General features: G+C 40.8%; 2 pseudogenes across 2 annotated transcripts; both read left to right on the forward strand.

Moving 5' to 3' along the window:
- The first annotated feature begins 367 nt into the window (after positions 1-367).
- On the forward strand, positions 368-1,307 carry LOC103639080 (calcium-dependent protein kinase superfamily pseudogene; annotated as a pseudogene). Its single transcript, NR_160864.1, has one exon. The product of NR_160864.1 is annotated as a calcium-dependent protein kinase superfamily pseudogene (transcript).
- A 539-nt stretch (positions 1,308-1,846) lies between these two features.
- LOC103639079 (65-kDa microtubule-associated protein pseudogene) lies at positions 1,847-4,334 on the forward strand (annotated as a pseudogene). Its single transcript, NR_161210.1, has 6 exons — positions 1,847-2,829; positions 2,952-3,161; positions 3,343-3,498; positions 3,601-3,760; positions 3,841-3,942; positions 4,070-4,334. The product of NR_161210.1 is annotated as a 65-kDa microtubule-associated protein pseudogene (transcript).
- The last annotated feature ends 2,430 nt before the right edge of the window (positions 4,335-6,764 follow it).

The following is a 6,764-nucleotide window of genomic DNA, read 5'->3' on the forward strand; positions in this document are numbered from 1 at the left end:
GCAATGTGGCACAAGTAGGAGTGAAGCGTCGTGTTGCATCGATATAAATTTTACTTTCTATCGCATCTACAATTTAATACTTCTAAATTTTTGTGTTATTACACTACAAGAAACTGATAAATGTTCGTGGGTTTTGTTAAGAACGTGGGTACCGACGTTCTTATATCAGTTAAGTTCATGGGTTTTTTTAAGAACGTGGGTACCCACGTTCTTAAATTAAGTTCGTGGGCCCTAGCCAAAACCGTCGAACTTAACCTATTAGGAACGTGGGTACTCACGTTCTTAAATTAAGTTCGTGAGCCAACTCGAAACCGTCGAACTTAACCCAAAATACCTAGATCTCTATCCGGCGCCGCGAGTCACTTTCACCAGCTCTCACTCTTATCCGCCTGCGCGCCCACCGCGCCGCCCACCCGCGCCCACCCCAGCGCCCCAAATACCGCTCCAACCCTAGCCTCCCGCCACGCCTTTCGATCTCGGGCGGCCATGGGCAACTGCTGCCGCTCGCCGACCACCATCGCGTGGGAGGACGTCAGCTCCTCGCACTTCCCCGCATCCAACGCAAAGAAGAAGCCGCACCAAGCGCGGAACGGCGGCGGCGGCGACGGGCAGAAGCGGCTCTCGGTTCTGGCCGGGCGACGAGGGGTGCGAGGTCATCGGGATCGATGACAAGTACGTCCTGGACAGGGAGCTCGACCGCGGGGAGTTCGGGGTGACATACCTGTGTATGGATCGGGACACCAAGGAGCTGCTCGCCTGCAAGTCCATCTCCAAGCGCAAGCTGCGGACGACCATCGACGTGGAGGACGTGCGCCGGGAGGTGGCCATCATGCGCCACCTGCCCAAGAGCCCGAGCGTCATGTCCCTGCGGGAGGCGTGCGGGGACGAGGGCACCGTCCACCTCGTCATGGAGCTCTGCGAGGGCGGCGAGCTCTTGGACCGCATCGTCGCGCAGGGGCACTACACCGAGTGCGCCGCCACCAATGTCACCCGCACCATCGTCGTGGTCGTCCAGCTCTACCATCGGCATGACATCATCCACCGCGACCTCAAGCCGGAGAACATCCTCTTCACCAATAAGAAGGAGAACTCGCCACTCATGGTCTCTCCATCTTCTTCAAGCCTAGTGAGTCACACCAGCCGAGATCCTTTCCCAATTTCGGACGATTTTCTGCGCACTTCCGTGATTTCTGGTTTTAGTGGGAGGAAATTTGACGGTAGAGCTCAGAGTAGCAAAATGTACTTCTTTTTTCCTGCAATCCATAAAACATGTGGTTATTACTAGCTCTGCATCCCGGAAACAACTTGGTGGTTCTTTCATAGGCAATTGGCTATGGGAACGTATCTGGTGCTCAAAGGGGTACGGTGCTCATGTACACATTTTAAATCTGGTGCATCCATCTTGCATTCAACGACACCAGCAATTTTACGAAGAACCCCTCCCACCAGGGGAGGAAGGTGGAAGGGGTTCTTCACAAAATTGGTGCTGCTGTTAGATGCGAAATGGATGCACCAGATTTAAAATGTGCACATGAGCACCGTACCCCTTTGAGCACCAGATACGTTCCCATTGGCTATTACTAGCTGCAAGATAGTATTTGGTAGTGATCTGGTAGATACTGTTAATCTCCTTTTTTTCAGGATAATATCTAGTGGTACTGACGATAATTTTCAGGACATCGGTTCAACCGAGCTCTTTCTTCCCTATTACAGAGCATTTTGGTTTGATGAAGAATGAAAATATATTGTGTTGGGCTTTGCCTGGTTGGTACATCAAAGTCTTAGGATGTTTGTGGTGTGGTACACACTTTTGGGATTATGATGAACAATTAGTGGTGCATAAGGTGTGAAATCTGTTTAGTATCACATTCATTGTTATCGATACATTATTTCTTTGATGCTGGAAGGTGAATATGTGACAATGAGCACAGGTTCCGCTACTGTGTAGAAGTTATATAACACTGAATTGTTAGTATTTTGGAATTCAGAGTGCATGTGATATACATTCTTACACTTGAAGAATTATAATTATAAATTCATGAAACATTTAATAGTATTTACTCTAGGTAGAGTTCCCAAATACAGCATACGTAGTTACTTGATTTGCATCAACTTATCCAGTGAGCTTAGTGGTTAGGATTTGTGATATTGATAAGTAAGATAAAGTGGTACTATAGTATGATACTGCTGTGGATGTTTTCTTTTGTGACAGCGAACTCTTTATAGAGGATTCATGTCAGGTGCTTCTTTTCTTGCCCATTCTCTATGTGCTTTTGGTATTGGACCCCCACTCCCCCCATCCCCGTACCCACCCACACAAAAAGAGCTAACTAAGAATAGCCCATGTGCCATTTTGTCATTTAGATTTGCATCTTAAATGTTGATTATTTTATGAAATACTGTGTACACAACACGAGGACAGTCCACTCTGACTTAACTTACTGAGTCACTTGAGTATTCAGCTCATGGAGCAGATTTATATGTCACCGTGCAAACTTTGTTTTAAAGAAAAATGGTCTTATGCTGCTGAAAACTTGTCGCTTAAGTTATATGTCGTAGAAAGAAATTGGTACACTCAAATACCATCCAAAGTCTGCTCGGTTATACTTTATTACTCACGGTAAGGTCCCATACTTGGAGGAGATGAGAAAGAAGAAAGTTGAAAGATGGGACCAATTTGTTGATGTCATAGAGCAAATTAAGAAGGTTGCATCTGAAATCAGGCCTGCAGATTTTGTACCCTTTAGAATTCATGTGGATCAGTCTGATCAGTCTTTAAGAAAGCTGGAGGAGCTAACGAAAGAGCTGCAATCCCTTCAGAAGGAGAAGGTCAGCATCACTTGTTCAAATCCTCTTTATCTGTCTAATGAATATTACTCCCCATGTCTATTATTTTCCTTCAATACTCATACAAGTCTATAAATCTTATTGTCTGTGCCTGTTTTTAACAGAGTGATCGGCTGAAGCAAGTCATGGAACATCTTAACACTTTGCATTCGTTATGCGAGGTGCTTGGTGTAGACTTCAAACAAACAGTAAATGAGGTGCACCCTAGCCTGGGTGAGGCTGATGAATCAAAGAACCTAAGCAACTGTACAATTGAAAGCCCTGCATCAGCTACAAGCAGACTGCGTGAATTGAAAGTCCAGAGGATGCAAAAGGTTAGCACTCTTTGTATCACTTAAGAAATTTCAATGATTCAGCGCAGTCAACCGTCAATCTTTTTGATTATTCAGTGCATTCACTAGTGTCAAATTTGATTCTTCAGCACAGGCAACCCTCAACAATTTTCAATTATTTAGTGTCTTTAACATTGTTAATATGAAATTCTGAATGTCACAGCTTCAAGATTTGGCCTCTAGCATGCTTGAACTTTGGAATCTCATGGATACACCACTTGAAGAACAGCAGATGTTCCAGAATGTAACGTGCAATATTGCTGCTTCTGAACATGAAATAACTGAGCCTAACACCCTCTCTATTGACTTCCTCAGCTACGTGAGTTCATTGTTCTTCAGATATTGCTCATGCCACTGTTGCTATGTTTTTCTATGTTTGAGCTTGGAATGTTCTGAGATTGTATATTGGTCTAAAATATAGGTGGAATCTGAAGTTTTAAGACTCGAGCAACTTAAAGCGAGCAAGATGAAAGACCTTGTTATAAAAAAGAAGACAGAACTGGAAGAGCATAGGAGACGTGCTCATTTGTTTGGCGAGGAAGGCTATGCAGCTGAATTTCGCGATGAGGCTATTGAGGCAGGTAAAGATCATATCCTGGTTTCTGTCATTGTTATTACAGCCATAATTTTCCAGCCTATCTTACATCCCCTAAAATTACAGTTGGATGACACAATCATCAAAACCATTGAGACTGCTCCCAACAATGAACTGAAAAAAGCAAAAGAAATCATTCAACGTATTCGCCGAAGAGAACTTTACAAGGTAGTATGATGCTCATATACAAGTGTTGTTTTGTCATGCCATTTCGCATGCTTAGTATGCATAGGATATTCTGTTTTTAACACAGTTGTCCCATGCCATGAATTCATGTGAATTAATTTACTTCAAGGTGCATAGGATATTCATCATCGCACGAAGGCGAAGCACATTGAGATTGAAATCCACTTCATCCGTAAAAAGGTTGCTTTGTGGCACCTTCGAGTGCTACATGTCCCTTCTGCACATCAGTCCATGGACATCATGACTTAGGGACTGTCTGTACAGTTGTTTAGTGACTTTCAGTCCAGTCTATGCGTCCAGTTCTCTCCAGATGTGAATGCGGGACGGGTATTAGAGATATGTATAGTCTAGAGATATGTATGTACTTGTATTTCAAGGTGTATTTTGACTATACACATGAAAGTCACCCTTTCTATAACGAGTGTGAGGTGTTCTCTTAATCTTCTACATTTATGGTGTTGTATGATCAATTCAGTGTAACAAAACCATTGTGCTGATATGCTGGCTTTTCCTCCAACAAACTATCAGGCTGGAAAAAAGTTGCTTCTCATTACTAATTCAGATTTCCATTATACAAACAAAATGATGAATCATGCATTCAATCGCTTTCTTCCTAATGATGTGGGATGGAGAGATCTGTTTGAAATGGTAAGTTTTTATCTCTCCCTTATACCAGTTTTGTAGAAGTGTCTGTTTGGCAGTCATTGCTTACAACACACTGGAGACTTCATTAATATCCATTGATTCTTTTTACTATAGGTTATAGTCTCTACAAGGAAGCCAGAATTTCTCCAGCTTTCACATCCATTGTATGAGGTTGTAACAGATGATGGACTGATGCATCCCTGTTTTAAAGTAAATTCAGGTCAGATTATTCATGGTTCACGCTATTACTGTTGTGAACCAGTAACTCATAGAACCTCTAATAATTCTTTTTCTATCACTGTGAATGAACATGTTTCGTTCCAAACTTTTTATGCGCCCAAGTCATTCCTGTTATGGTATTATCTGGTTCATTATCTGACACTCATCAATCCTTAGGCTGTTGAACAACTGAAGTAACCTTGTTATGGTATTATCTGGTTCATTATCTAGAAAAACAGCTGAAGTAACCTTGTTATGCATCTTGTAGGATGCAGTACAACTATTCCACTCTTACTAGAATTTATGCTTGATCTATGTTTCTGTTCAATAGATGCATAATGTAGCATCAGTAATGTAATGGTGTACTTATTGCTTAAGTTACTCTTCCTTTTTGTGAAAGTATTGAACTGTTCTGTTTCTTTGAGTTCCAGTTTTGCAACCAGTATTCTGTTCCAAAGGACAAACTAGAGCATTTCAAAAATATTACTGCACAGGACATAGTTTGTTCGCAGGTTTGCGCTTTTCACATTTTATTAAGGTTGGCTGAAATAAATAATCTGGCCTCTCAGAAAAATTCACACCCTTTTTTAATGTTGACTCAACTGTCTTCAGAAATCTTCTGAGGTGCTGCTGAAGGAAGAGGATGTTGCAGTAAGCAATGTTAAGATAGATCTTACTCGTGGAAAAGATAACCCCCTTGAGGGTTTGTTTGGATAATCTCGGATTGAAATGGATTGAGGTGGTATGTGGTGTATTGAAGTGTAATATGAACTAATTTTTTTTCAATCCCCTTCAATACACCTCAATACACTTCAATCCCTCTGTACCCAAACAAAGCCTGAAAGGTTTTTGATATTTGAATGGTACTTAGTTCTCTTATTGATTTGTCTGAAACATTGAAACTCTAATTGATTGCATTCTTTTATGTATGTAACAACCAACCACCAGCATCAAGTTCTTTAAGGTAATCACTTGCTTCTGGTAAACTTATATGTGTCTTGATTGATAGCTATTTCAGTAACTATGATATCATTTTCTTGGAAAAACTATGAATACATGTCCACCCTCTATCTGTAATATTGCCCAAGTAAAACTTAGAATCCGCTCTTAGTAATTATAGGAGAATTGTAGTACTTTTCTTAAGTTTTCCAACAAATTTTGGAGCACTTGATTTGGTGGTCTACAAGTCAAGTTATGGCTGTTTGAAATGTGATGTTTGAATCTGTCAAAAGTCTGGACAGCAATGTTTGTTTGTATTAACTGACTTTGATACACATTGAATCACCTTGAGATTATTATAAATGAGTTGTAGACAATTTTATTAGCTTTCTAAAAAGTCTAGGATCACTTGATTTGGATGCCTGAGACTCCAGTTATAGATTTTTGAAGTGAGTAGTCGAATTCTGTCTAAATCTGGACAGAATTTACGTTTAGCACTGTTTGACCTTTCTAAAGGTCGAATCTTGTTATGATGATAATACAAAAGTTATAGAGGACTTTAGAAGCTTTCTAGAAAGTCCTAGTTTACTTTTTTTGATGCATATCTTGTGAGTTATGAGCTAAACAAGTAGTTGTTGTCCTGCTGTCCAAAAATCAGCAAATATTAAATTGATTGATTGGAGTCTCTTTTGTGTGGGTAACTATATTTGGTTAGTTCTTGTCTTCATTAATGAAGTCTTGTGATCTGAACATACATACTATGGTGGCGCGAGTGCTTTTTAGCTCTGTCTTTCTTCTGTGTCTATCAACCACTCTAATCCTACACGTTCCAATGCACTTTATGTTTTCCATCGGATTCAGAATTCAGTTGTTTAGTATAAACTCTATATATACATTAGTTTAAAATAAAACTCAAACTTATTGTATTTATGAGAATTTTGGTTTATTTTGTAGGATTCCGGCTCTCATCAAGTGACTCCTCCCCTCACGATGACTTTGCG

The sequence above is a fragment of the Zea mays genome, chromosome 9 (assembly GCF_902167145.1).
Source record: "Zea mays cultivar B73 chromosome 9, Zm-B73-REFERENCE-NAM-5.0, whole genome shotgun sequence".
Classification (NCBI taxonomy): Eukaryota; Viridiplantae; Streptophyta; class Magnoliopsida; order Poales; family Poaceae; genus Zea; species Zea mays.